This window comes from Brachionichthys hirsutus, chromosome 3 (assembly GCF_040956055.1).
Source record: "Brachionichthys hirsutus isolate HB-005 chromosome 3, CSIRO-AGI_Bhir_v1, whole genome shotgun sequence".
NCBI classification, from domain to species: domain Eukaryota; kingdom Metazoa; phylum Chordata; class Actinopteri; order Lophiiformes; family Brachionichthyidae; genus Brachionichthys; species Brachionichthys hirsutus.
The window spans coordinates 12638649-12653710 of NC_090899.1; positions in this window are offsets into that span (position 1 = coordinate 12638649).

Below are 15062 nucleotides of genomic sequence, written 5' to 3' on the forward strand. Positions count from 1 at the left end.
GCTGTCGGGTTTGGCCACAGGAGGTACAGGAACATTTCACCCTTCCAGAAAATGACAAGGTCTTGGGAGAGGGATCACGACTTCACCATGACAACAGCACCAAAACACAACCTTGTATTTTTGTCATGCTCTCTTCCAGCCTGTCAGTAGGACAGCTGTCTGTTATTTGAAAGATGCTCAGCATGAACCCATTATGACAATAGACCTAAAAGGGATATACGGTGTAATATTAAAGATTAAAAAACGGCCAGCTGGCGAGCAACGTGCTGCTTTGCCACCTCTCTTGGCAGCTTCGCGTTTGACAAATTAATCCACTTGGCTTGCCTCTCCCGTGTGTGCTTTGCAGGCAGAGGAAACAAATCATCTGCGAGCTGAGCTCTCAGTCTTCCTGCTGATTCGGGCTCCCATCCTTCCCAGAAAGTTGACATGATTACTGCGTCCATTACAGGCGCAGGCAAAGACCACACAGGCGGGGCCTCAGGTTTTTGCACCTTAAATGATGACACTGAACAGAGCTTTTATCTTCCAGATATTTTTCTTTCCTCACCATCGGCCTCATACCTGAAGTGGTGGCTGTTGATGGGCTTTTAACTGGAAAGGAGGAGGTTCAACATTTTATTCTGGAATTTAATGGGAAGTCAATAGTGAATATTATCTCATACATCTTTCATCGCAATAATCTGATCCTGTAATTGTAGTATTGATAATATTTCTGCGTGGAATGGATGTTATAGGAGAATAAAGCTTGCACCTGTTTGTTTATTTTGGATCAACTCTCTTTGTTCTTGTCGGCTCCGACATAAAAGGGTTTACTTTTTTTCAGATCCAAACACACCAAGCTGTTCCGATGTTTTCAGGGGCAATAAGTGTTTCAACAGATCAGTTGGGAGGGTAAAGTGGTACAACAGCAGCCAGCAGAATCCATTTCGCTCTACCTTTTAACCAAACAACACTAATACAAGATACAAAAGTTGAAAAGTCTCACTTTAAATTGGAGAAGAAAAAAAAACTTCTTCTGCATGATAGAACTAATGATTTAGTAGAATATGGACAAATGATCAGTGTCTGAACTTAATTAACTTGATTAAGCATATAGAGCTGGAGAGGCTTTAGTCTGAGCCTCGATGCACATAGTGTGAATGTGCCCTGCAGCAATTACGTGTTGCCGTGCAATAAATCAGCACACTTTGGTTTTGAAGCTTTATTTATAAAGGTCACGCAAGAACCCCAGCAACTTGTGCTTGGGATATCTCCATGGCAACACAACTGAATTAAGAGTGGAATCGGGCTGCTTGAGAGAAATGACTTTTTGAATTCAGTGAGTAAAATAGAATCAGTATTCCGTCTGCAGAAGCACTTTAAACTTTAAACTCCTTAACTTGGAAAAAAAAAACAATAGAAATGTGCATCTTTCAGCATTAATATAGAACAGAATATTACTTTTTTTACTCACTCAAATGGGAAATTCACTTTGTTTCAGCAGCAGCACAAAATAGCAGACAACACACACTTGGCTAGGAAATAAGAATAATAACAATGAAGAAAGAAAGTATTTAATACTTTATTAATACTTGTTTATTTATTAAGTATTAACCCTAAGCTGCAGCCTATTAAGACAAAATAATGGATAATTGTAAACCTATAAAACACAGCCAAGTCAATATTTGCAAAGTCATCTCCTCATTCCTCCTCACTTGATTCTTCAAAGCAAAACTCAATATCCACTATGGACCACTATTGATTGCTCCTCCTCTCCACCTGTGACAGATGAGCGTTGCCTACGGTAAAGTTATGTTCATGAAACCTGGATTTGATCCAAGCGCCAGCGGTAAGACAGGAAGCAGTAATAATCAGACATTGGGGATACGAGGAGATATATTATATCTACCGCATATAAAATGTACACAACCCTCAGCCAGCTGTAAACTCCACGTTGGGTTAGTTAGACTGAAACGTGTTTAACGGTCTGATCCTGTGACTGAAGGAGTCCAAAGTCCTGCTGATTAAGGCCAGTTTTCACACTGATAATGTGAACCCAAACATTTTGTTGTTAAAATGATGACACAGATGTGTACCGGTACTCATGTTTCAACGTTTCATATGTCCCACATGCACAAGACATGAACACACCTTAGATGTGCAGTCTTACCTTGCTGTCTGCAGGCGACTCTCTCTTTGCTAGATGCTGGCCCATGCTGCCGACAGAGACCGACTGGAACAACAGCAGAGAAGGAGTTAACAGCAGGAGAAGACAGAGTGTAAGCAGTATTTATCTGATTAACTAATCTGCTAAACTGAACTTGATCCTGGTGCTGCTCAAAACCTGGCTGGTCTGGTTCCTGATGATGCACCTCGGCTCTCAACACGCCCTCTAAACCCGGCAGAAAAATGAAGGTGCAACATTTTCACATCACTCATTCTGCTTGCCTTTAGCTCCTTCCACGCAGGCAAACACTGACGAAACCACAAGAAAATAATGCTTTACAATGCTTTGTTGATTTTTCAACAAAAAACTGCATGCTTTATCAAATAATAGCCTCCGGAGTCATTTACAATCAGTAGATGAATGGTGGCTTATTTAAAAACACACTTTTTATAAAATCCTGTTGTTTGCGGCAGGCAAAATCATTTTAGTAGTTTTCAACCAGCAACTCCATTGCTTAGTGTGCTACACGTCCAACACCTACATCCATACATAAAAATACAACAACAGAGGATTTCTTCTGTCCTTAGCGCTGCACGCCACCTGCTGTGATCAGTGTCACCATCTTTGACTCTGATACAATTCTCCACGGATGATGGACCATGTTTTGTAACTTATGCAGTAAATGAGTCTCGTCTCCAGCCAACAAACGATAGGATATACATTTTTAAAATGCTAATTAACTCTGGATTCCAATGAGCAAAACGATTTGCCGTATCCAAGGTTACACCACAGCAGTGAAAGATGGCAGTTCCTCTCACACGGTGCAGCAGAAGGCAGAACAACTCCACCAAGGAGGCGGGACCAACCGAAAAGCACGACACGTAAAACGTAAAAGTCTCTGTGTTGAGGAAGTAAGAAAAGTATGTGGTTTGTAAAACGGCCGTCACATGAAATACAACTAATTTAAGAGTCAACAGATCTCTTATCAGTTTTCAAAATGAGACTGCGCAATATGTTTTTTTTTTTGCATCAACATATGTAGTTTGATAAATAATATATATATTGTGTGCCTCCTAGATTCGTATGGAGGTATAGAAAAAGGTGCGATGCATCTTTTGCCCCCAGATATAACTTTTAAAATGTGGTACCGAGTGAAAAGGGTATAACAGGTGAAGTAGAGATAAATCACAAACTCCGGCTGCTCCCACCACTCAAATAATCACCGCAGCCATTTATGGCTTTCTTTTTTCCAGTCATCAAAAAATGTTTTTCGTCATATTTCATCGTTGGCACCAGCTAGCAGTTTCCTTTTGTGGACATAGAATGCTCATTTCCCTTTCCGAGACCAGCTACAGTAGAATTTATGCTAAAACATGCTTGAACATGCGGTTTTACTGACGGTCTGCCGGTTGGTCGGTCCAACACTGTTGTTGGAGCGGGTTTGACATATTACATGTATGAAGTCAGTAAAAGTTGAAAAATGATCTCAATCAACTCGAGAATGCTGTACATGCAAACTTTATTCTTCAGATTTGATATGAACCGTAGCTCTCACATTCCCTCCTCCAAAGGGGTTCCTAAATATCCAGATAAAAGGCTTTTCTAAAAACGTGGCCTAAATATGATGCCAATAGCAAGTATGAACATCTTACTTTGGCGAGGCCGACAGTTTACTGATTCTGAGACGTGTGATTACTTCAGCGCTCTCTAATAGCACGTACAGCACGTTGTGATTTTAAACAATCAGACTGAAAGGTTAACCATTTTTATAGCGCAATGAAAGCGCTCGAGGTAAATAGCTCGTCTACTTTATCTGGCTATCCAGACATCCACCCAACCCCCCTGCTGCTCCATCACGCCAGGGGGCGCCGACAGATAGTTCGCAGCACTCACTGATGCCAAGGACCAGGAGGACTTCCCAACATCAAAAGCAAAACGGCCTTCTAGGCAACATCACCCTTAACCCCGGCTGAAAGTCCAATGATGGAGCAAATCTTAAAGAAGCCCCCCCCTGGAGCAACGACAACCCTGGGACGAGATACATCCCCATGAGGATGTGTCTGGATGTCCATTGTTACAATCCCAACTCACATTTGCATGAGAACATTTCTTGGATAATATTGGGCCAATTAAACTCAGATGGAGACGGCTGCTGCGGCGCTAAAGTGCTTTATAATGAAATTATACGCTAACAGATGCCGGTGAAACCATAAACTTTGTGGAGAAAAGGAAAACACACACGTCTAGACAGGTGCTTGCACTACAATTATGCAAAAACAAAGGAATAACAGGATGTTATGGAATTTCTGTGGCATTCTACAGCCAATTTAATATCAGAACTACAGTAAGTTTGGCACACCGTTAGAATTAATTAGTATTCAACAACAACAACAAAAATGGTCATCATGAATTTCAGTTGCCATCCTGCACAACTGAAACGTGAGGCCTTGCACCCTGCTTCACGTTAGAACATCACTGCAGAGCGAGCAGCGAGTTCCTGTATAGGCGTGCAAACACAACCTGTTGCATAATGACATGTGAGGCGGCAGAAAGAAGTGAAGGCGGCGGTGGAAACGCCTCATCGACAGCGCTTTACTGAGCCACACACAGTATAACCAAAATAGCCTGGTATTTATCCCTTCACAAATCCACCAATGACTTCCCTAGAAAGCAGGAAAACATGCAGTGATATAAACAGAAGGGACATTCACTGATTTGAACTCAAACAAACTGCTGTTAATTGGCGGCAGGTCGGTCTGAGGACGCCTCTTCGGCTTGACTTTTAAATAAATGATCGGGAAAAAGACGCTATAATAGTGCAGATCCGATACAGGCCCGCACCTGGAAGAAGCCATTACCACTCACAGCAGAGCCTGCAGCACTCTGAGCCGGACATTCACTACAGCCGCTCCACATCCACATCATGAGCCGCTAATGTCTTTACGTGGCTGACAGGGACGAGGAAGGGCTTATTACGTCATAGAATATGTCTGTTTGTCGACATAAACCGGATTACTTTTGTTCAATTTTCTCTTATTTGTGACTTTTCCCAGAAGGCGGCTATGGACTTGATTGATTTTTTTTCAGAGAGGATAACAATCCTGCAGAAATATTAACATACACAGCAGGGGGTCTCCTCAGTTGGACAGTCTACAAAGCAGCCGGAGGATTCGTGCCTGTGCAGAACATTTGCTCTGCGCTTCCCCATTGTAAACTTGGCTCAGGTAAAGGTTTTAGCTTACAAAATAAAATCTATGGTGCAGTTAGTTACTAAAACTGGCTGCAGGCCGAAGGAGATGAAAGGGATTCTACCTTATACAGCAACATAAATCTCCCCCCTCAGGATCCGGTCAGAGTTTTAGAATGCTGACAAAAGGGGGAATGGATTACCCGTTGAACAAACACTGCACGAAAACTTGTGGGACCGAGCAGATTGGCTCTTGCTTCAACGATTAGGAGGCTGTATGTGGCTCCGACTTCACAGAAACAATCAGAGTCACATCACCGGGCCTCCAAGGGCGATGCTTCATCAAAAGGGCCAGCTGGAACGAAAGAGACTTTTAGAGAACCGTGACTCTGACCGAGGATGGGAACCGTCATGTAAACAATGTGCTACTTTTTTTTTTTTTTTTATCTGAACAGCGTGTTCATCAATATTTTCTCACTCATTCAGTACAAGCATTCAAGTCAAGTTTTCCCACAACGGCAGAGAAGATGAAAACGCTTTGGACTTAATGGTGATGACATCTTGTTCTTTGGGGACTCAGGAGGGTTTCGGGTCAGCGCTTCCGCCCAGATGAGGGTCGCTAATGTGTCAAACACAGAGGAGATGAAGCAGATAAAACACGGCCGGAGTCAAACGCGCACCGTCAGAGATTTATACGGCCTGTGGTAACCAAGGCGAGGATGGACTGCGGCTGTGGTGGCGTCCCAAACACAGGCCTGTGTCAGGCCTCTTTCTGCACCGCTTGTGATTGATCAGCATTAAATGCTTATAACTTCTTAGTAAAGTCACATTTCAGATATCAGGAAACACAAAATGTAACTTTTCTTTCTGTCATACTTAAAAAAACTTAAAGATTTAAAGCAAGTATCATTTGATCCTATATCAAACATGTTAAAATAAAACATTAAGCGATACTATTTTACAGGTCATCTTTAATTAATCCGCCGTATAGCTGTCAGCCCACTGGTCTGTGGTGACGGATGAAAGATCTGGCACAACATTCATACTGAGAGGGGGGGGGGGCTCTCTGAGGGAACGTGTGTGTTTGTTGTCTTGTTCTTCTGTTTTCATTTAAAGCTGTTCCTGCGCGGGATAGACCGACAGCTTCTTTAAACCATCACATCACCACAATAGGAAATGAGTGTCAGAGCGTTGTGAGAAACAGAGACGCGTCACCCCTCCACCAGCAAAGACGCTCCACCACAGCGCTTCTGCATGCAGCCTGTTTGTTCACTTCCTGCCAGCTTATCGCTCCAACAGTACCTTTCACCAAGCGAGCTCGAGCTCCACACCTTTCTTCACGCTTTTGATAAATATAATATTGATCATATAAAGCAGAAGTGAAATGAAACATTGACGTTCATGGAATTAATTCCACGTTGCCCACGGGCATTCTGCTAATAAACGCTGACTGGACAGAACAGGATAATTCACATGTAAAGCCACAGAGTTATGTAATGCATCATCTCTAAGATCTGAGGTCAAAAGTTCAACAAGTGTGGCTGAGGGAGGGGGGGCGTCTGCTTCTACAGTGCTTTGCCTACGGTGCAGGACGGCCGACATCCAGCCGCCCGCTCGTTGAAACCATCGCAGTTCCGTCATCTTTCTGTGAGATGTTTCAGTATCAGTCCTCCTTCCTGAGCCTGTCAGCCTACATAGAGAACCTATCTGATGTAGCCATGGTAAAAACAACAACAACAGAAACAAACAAACAGAATACACAAAGGATTTAACCCGCTGCACCTTCCCGACACTTTATGGATCTGGAGTTACTGCTAGCAGCGGCCCAGGCGTGTAAATTATTAACAAACGCATGGTCAGCAATAAAAAGACTCTCCTACGCTGGAAGCTTGCTGACGGGTGCGTGGAGTTAGAAGTTGCACTACTAAGTGTATCCGATCCTAAACGCGCCGCCGTCATGCTAATACATCAGTTTCCTTTTTGGGATCCTGCAGTCTTCCGCTCTGCCTTGCCCTCTTAATGCGAGAGCATCAGTCTTCAGGTGGAAGACGAGGGGACAGACAAATATGCAGCCGCTATTTTGCACAATTTTTTTTTCAATTCACCAGAATACTGCTGCTGGAATATGGCTTTGAAGACAGATTGGAAACAGGCAGAAAAACAACACTCCCTGGGGACCAATGATGTGCAAAGCTGCTGCTTTTTTTAATTCAACCATATGCTTGCCTTGTTATGTATGGGCACCTTCTGTTACTTGCTTGGGTGTCCCCTACTGATAATAAAGTCCTGGCCATGAAAGCATTGAAGTTAATAAAACTGGCACCTGGGATTAGAAATGTCACAATCAGAGGTACTTGGAGGCAAAGTATTGTGGCATTTATGCAACACTTGCTCTCGTGTGATTTGGATATTACACTTCATAATATTTCTTTTAACTATCCAGCCCTACATCGGAGGTTGTGTCTTCTGTCGGCGTCCGTTCCCTGAGACAACAGGCAGCACCACACCTCAAGACACGACTTTGGTTTGTTCACAGATACTGTGACTCAACCCGTCCGCCAACAACAGGTGTCGACAGGAGGGGAAGCAAAAAAAAAACACACAGGAAGCCTGCAAGGGGCGGAAGTTGACTGACTACACAGAGATAAGCATCGAGAGGACGGAAAACGTAACTTTATATGGACAAAACAAGCACAACGCTGCATGTAAAACTTACACTCAGGGACCTGCTGGTATCAGCCCGTCTCCTTCACGGCAACTGAGGAATGTCAGCAGACACGTGACGCCGGCGCCAACCCCCGGGCCGAGCCGAGGCAAAGCCTGCGTAAATGCACAGGGAGGCATTCCTGAGGCCGTCTCTGCTCAGGTAGCCGCAAGCGCACAGAAGCGTCTCTCCCGGAGACGGAGCGCAGAGTTGCATCAATACGCATTCTGACTGTGCCACTGATCTGCTTTGTCTTTATGAAGCAACGCAGTTTGGGATTAAAGCTGCGCTCAGTTCGACTCAGAGCCGGCGGCTGTTGCACCGTGTCCCCGGGCTAGAGGTCATTCAAGGATGGAGGCTTTACAAAAATCAGTCCAACAAGAGCCACTCGTGTGTGAGTACTTGTTATTTTTTATGGACATGGTCTTTTTCCACATAAAACCAGCAGACAGTAAAACTAAGAGGCCCGATCCTTTGCCGTATATGTGTCACCACGCAGCCGAGATTATGGCGGCTCTTCTTCTCAATCGACTAAAAGCGGATAAACATCTTGTCTGCTCGTTGGTCATGGCCACGTCATCAACATCACACGAAGTTGGGCAACAAGTGGAGACCAGACCCCCTCCCCCCCCCACACACACAAAGGATGCAGGGAGATGCATGACTTCCTCTGCGTTATACGTTCCAGGCCCTCAGGGACCCGTCTAACCACATGGTAAATAAAAAACTTTTAACTTGACAAGATGGTCGACATTCCTCACTTTCACACGTACAACACTCTTCCGATATTCCCCTCTGATACGTAGCCTTCTATTCTGACTTTACTCATAATATTATGGCTGTTTTAGCGTAGAGATCACAGCTTCATTCCAGTAATATCTTGACTCCCCCTATTAGACCTTTTCTAATAAATGTTTGAGACAATTCTCAGAATTCTTTGGATCTCTTCTGAAAGTCTCTGATTTGGATTTGTTTATGTCTCCATATGGTATTATACTCCTTTGGGCTCTCTTTCCCAAAATCCTGCTGACAAACACAACCTGACTGAAAACACGAGCTCCTTGGTGGAGGTAAAAGGACAAACACTTCCTGCATCCTTAACATTGGCTCGGAAAAGCCTTAATAGCAAAGAGAGTTCCGTCGGCATTTACAATTCCATGATAAAAGCCGCTTTATTTGTACGTTACGGGAATTGTTAAGTGTAATGACCAACAAATGTGTGTCTATGAATATGAGGTTACAGATTACAATGCACAGTTCTGTGCAAAGGCTATGTCTGGCATATGAAACTACAAATAAGGAAACTACAACCCATAGTTTACCCTTCACCACTGCTAACAGTTAGCATTGCTAATGTTGTTTTGAGAGGGATGTCACTGAGATGTTCCCCTTTCTGCACATACAGCCTGGAGTAAAGGCGAAACTCAGTTTACATTTTTCCAAATGTAGAGTGAAACGCGTTGGTTTCGGTGTTGGCGTACCTTTGCAATGAACGTCATACATTTGGAAGACGTAAATGTGCCTTCCAGTAAATTCGGCTCCGACATGAACGATACTTTAACACACAAAGTGACATAAATCGATTGTAAACAACGGTTTCCTCCCCCCACCCCGTTGGGCCACCGCAAGCCAAACACATCGAGCCTACGGTAGCAACCACTGCGGAGCGAATACAAAATGTGGGGCTTTTATACGATTTAAATCCCTTTTGGCTTCGCATATGAATGCCGAATTTAAGATAAATAACCACTGGTTGATATTAACATTTACATTTAACTTAACAATGCATCATGCGTCACCAGTTACCAGAAAGGCGTTAAATCGTTCCGCATGCTAACCGTGCTTGGTTCGTCGTGGAGAGAAGGAAACAGGGTGTGTGTTAGTTGTAGTAGTGGCGGGGGGGGGGGGGGGGGGGAGAGAGACACCGTCAAAGCACATGACAGTGACAGTGGCGGGGGGGGGGTGTTTTTAAAACAACACTCAACGCGTGGTTCGGTAAAGCTGGACGCACGAAAATGACAATCTTTGCGTAATTTCCTCGGCGGCTTCGCCTCGGCTGTTGCGCACCGTAAACAAGCCGACGTGGATGTTTACTATCTTCACTGCGGTGGAAACGAACCAGCAGGGAGGCAGCAGCATCTGTATTTACGCCGATTCCTCGCCCTGACTGAGTTTAGCCTCTTGGGCTGCGCACATACCCTTTTCTCCCGGTCAGTCTGTGCCAATCGCATCCACAGCTGCGCCTCGAACCAGCCTCGGACCAGCCTGGAACCAGCCTCGGACCAGCTGTCACGCTTCTGTCGGCGTCGGAGTCAACCAGAAAATAAAGCCGATCTTCTTCACAGTTCGTCGTTGATGTATTATTATTGTTATTGTTATTATTATTTTAAATGCCTCCGTACAAAACACACAACAAATAAAGGACAGCGTGCCGCGCTCGCTTCCTGATTTACGCACGGCGGTGATGTTTGTGAGGGGTGGGGCGGTATGCAGCCTCAGTCCGCCAAGAAATGTAGGCTAAAACGCACCGCCGGTGCAACACGTTGGCGCACGTCTGTGCACGATTAGTGCTCGTCACGGGGAGGGTTAATACGCACGCCGGAAGAGCCGTGATTTTCACATGCCAGGCGCATGGAACACCTGCAGGATGCGCCCACCCACTCCACAGCTGCTGTGGGGGGGGGCACGGATCCACGCAGACATTATGTAACCGACTCCGTCGCTGCTCGGACGGAACTGCACGCTCATGACGACCCCCCCCCCCCCCCCCTCGCAATGAAGACGCGTCCAGCGGGTTCCATGGTGTAATGGTTAGCGCTCTGGACTCTGAATCCAGCGATCCGAGTTCAAATCTCGGTGGAGCCTCTTAGTTCTTGCTTTTTAACTCTTTAACACTTTTATTGTGTGTTGTGAACCAGGAGTGAAATGTTCTTCTACCTGATGAGCATTTTCACACTTTGAGGAAGAACCACAAAAATGTGAGTCTCTAAGGACCCGGGATAGAACTAACCTTCATCATAGCAGAACAACAACGAGTACGCCATTAAATCCACTTCAGTTAAATAAAAATAGAAACTCATTATGCGACGCACGCTTCCAGAGTCCCGAGATAATGGAACGTTTAGCTCAACAAACCTGTTGCAGACTGGATGAAATGGTAACTTGCATTACTTAGCTGAGGTTTAAGCTCTGGACATATATTGGGGAAATCACATAAAAATGTCCAAAGGACACCTTTTCATCCTGAGATGATTTGGCCTCTCAGAGAATAAACCTTCTGCTTTCGTCTCCTACAATCTCCTCTCTGATATTTTTCACTATTTTTCGATAATGTTTCATTCCAATTAGTTTAAGCACTTACGGTGGCCATCATGTTCACCATCATCTTTCAATGTGCTGGTTTGCATGCGCAAAGTGGATCTGGGGTCATGGGGTCATGGGAATGTCTCTCTCCTTGTGGAAGTGTTCGGTCCTAAACCAAAGGATGAGACATGTGGAAACTTTGTCTTAATAATGGTGCTACTCTTGTGTCTGGAAATGCTTTTGCCACATTTCAAAAATGTTGCTTAAATATTCATTTAAACTTCAAAGGAGCTGTGACACAATGCTGCAGCAGCCTCCAGCGCAGGACGATGGCAACGTGTGATGCATTTATCCAGTTTTAAATGGTTACATTTATCAAACTAGCTCAGTCCAACTTGAAGACAATCAGATTTAGATGTAATACGATGATGGATCGTAGAACAGAGCGATATAAATGCCTTTGTGATGCATCCAGATGCGTCCTGACTCAAAGCTGCTTGCAGCCTTTTTGACTTCAGGGTTTTGGGGAGAGAGAGAAGGGAAAGAGGTGTGTGTGTGTGTGTAGGGGCGTGTGCGTGTGTGTGTGTGTGAGTGTGTGTGTGTGTGTGTGCTGGCAGAATCAATGGAGAGCATCCCAGTTCAGAGAAAATGACTCAACATCATCAGTCATATAATAATAACCCATTAGCTTAGAGCCTGGACTGATTTGGACAGAGATACAGTCAGTTGTCATGGAAACGGTCAAGCTGCACTTCAGGTAATGGGCCTTAAACGGCATGGATTATCCATCACCATTCCTCAGACAAACAGGTGTGGGGGGGGGGGGGGGGGGGTGTTTGCTTTCTATGTTGCTGTGTTGCTGGAAACTTGTTCCTACTGTTGAACAAGATGTATATATTTTTTCTCTATTGTCGGAACTCTACAATTCGTACCGTCAGGTATTGAGGGGGAAACCAAAACTCCACAGGCATCAGGATCGTTTTAATTTTCATCAGATGCAAACATGGGCAGATGTTGAGTCACTGGTGCAAAACAGAAACAGCCTCATCATTTCATGTTTTATAAATCGATTGATGATTTGCTGAAAAAAGAAATCCAGATGTCATGCTCTCATGTCATCAGTATTTTATATCTTCTGAGATGTAATTATCTTGATGGAAATGATTCATGCAAGCAGGCTCAAGATGGATTTCCTCTCATCCTTAACTAAAGGGTCATTTAGCTGCAGTTTAAGGGTGTATGCTGGTCTGCAGGTGTACAGAGGTAATGACTTCACTGGGTGGTGATGATGAAAATGCCACATGGATGATTGGTTTTAATATTTTGAGACAAGGAACGGGGGCAGCTGGGGACGAAGCTGGAAACATTTCAGTCCGTTTCCATTTCTCCATTCTTGACTAAAGGAAGGAACACACACACATTCGTTTCATGTGTCATTGTAATTGAGCAGTCTGCTTGTCTTACTCAAAGTGGTGACCGCTAACACCAATTTGAAATGCTGCTGTGAGAAAATGGTGTGTTTCCACTTTTGTGGGAACACACAGTGTTGTGTAGACATAAATGGTGTGTAATGATATCTGAAGCAAACAGGGGGATACGAAAAGGAAGTTGTATGAGCTCTTCTTGATTCACAGTGCCGTTTTGGGTTTTCCACTCGGTAAAAAGTACCTTGTACCTGCTGCTACTTCTTAAGTACCAATTTTGCTGCGTTTCCAAAAAAGGCTGAGCAGGAACTAAGAAGCTTTGTAAAACATTGGAGGCCACTGGTCAGAGAAAAGCATTTCTGCATCACTGCAGTGCCTGATATGATTGGACTGTCCTGCACAGATCAATCCATTTTTAAACAGCCACATAACATTGATGGCTGTTTTTATTTTATTGCACGCGATTAGATGCATCAGGACTTTGGAAAGATTGTGTCAGAAGCTGGGTCTGCTGGGAATGGTCTCCTTTGTGGAGCAGATGGCTGATATTCAAAGGGGTTCATAGTATCAAAAGAAAAAATGTGACAGATAAAAGATTTTGGAATGATACATAATATGATTACGTTTTTATTAAACATGTCTTCAGCCTAATAACATCCTAATGTCATTTTGCAATACCTAATACCTAAGCCTACACGTGTGTGCAGTTTTTCATACTGAGATATATGAAAGCATTAAGCTGATATTGATAATATGGTTGATTGGAAACATGCTAATGGTGTCACCGGTTTGTAATTTGAGGTTGGCCTATATTTTAATGTATTTAAAATTGTATTTTTTATAATTACAACATTTCAATCAAGCATTTAAAAAAAAGAAATCTTTGATCTTATTCAAGCCTAACAAGCTAACACTAGTAATTCAGTCAGCTGCAACGTCTCCGGTTAGTTAATTGAATTCATCTCAATGAAATATCGTTTGGGTGCAAAATTAATTTGGTGACACGTATGTGAAGACAACTACGATAAGGGAATATCATTGTGAACCTTTTGCAGTTTGTAAGCGAATTAATGGAATGAATAAACACAAAAGACGCTCAGAAAGACGACGATACAGTGCTCTGATGTGTCTGCACAAAACACACTTGATTAAATGCAGCAGGGCAGAGTGATGCTGACCAAGAGAGGTGGCAGGAAGCATCAAACCGTCAAATTGGGGTGCCAACCTCGATATTCATCTGAGAGATCTCGGCACTTGTGACCTGTTGAGATGTTAACCTGACAGAGATTTATTCTGAATGATGCTGAAGATTGATTTATTATTTTTATTGAAAGATAAAGATCCACACGTCTGAACATATTTTGTTGTTCTCGCATAAGCTTCACAAATGAGAATGTTTCCCATGAATGAAATGAGCAGTTGTTCTTTATCTCCCGACATTTGGCTGATGACTATCAAGAAGCCTGATGGATATGAAACAGCCCACATTTAGCTTTAATCTCAAAGAGGAGAGGAAAAGCAGAGATAGCATCTCTCATGCAGAGCAAAGCGGCGATCACTGCCAGGCAATAAATACAAATCATTCCCTCAAACAGCCTCACCTCACTCAGGGATTGACCGGCAGGCTGAGAGCTATGCTTGCTCAGGTTTGGCTATTAGGATGTTTGGTGCTGATATCCAAAATCCATCCCCAAAAGCTCACAAGGGTTTTGGTCTTCCTGGAGAAAAAAATAAAAAATGAAAGTGTTTCTTTTGTGGTTTTAAAACTGGGAGCCCGAAGCTATTAGACAATTGAATTCAAGGCTATGTTGCGACCACATTTGTACTGTTTTCTGTTCCGACAGATGGAGGTGAGAAAAAGGCTTAATTTCAGTTTCATAAAGCCACTCGCAATGCCTCATTAAACGCCGACGCTTTTATTTCAGCATTAACACGACCAATCGGCACACTAATGCTCACGAATGTACCTGCTTCATCTTGACGACAGGAGACTTGCAGTGTGGCACAAATCCCTCGAGGGATGCTCTTAAACACAAGGCACTGGCAGCCTTGCTGAAAAGAAGCTCATGCAATCTGCCGCAGCAGAACGCGGGCGGAAACAGAAGGGCGGCTGCATTCACAGCTTGAGTTGTGGTGGCTCTTGACAGTATGGGAGACATTCCTGGAGAAATAATGTGTCCAGAACTCTGGGGACGATCCATCAGAGAGGCAGCAACAGCTAAGGAGCAAAGCTAAAATATCATAATTCAAATGAAGCTATCGATCGCAAACCTAGCTTTAGATGTCAATAAAATATTC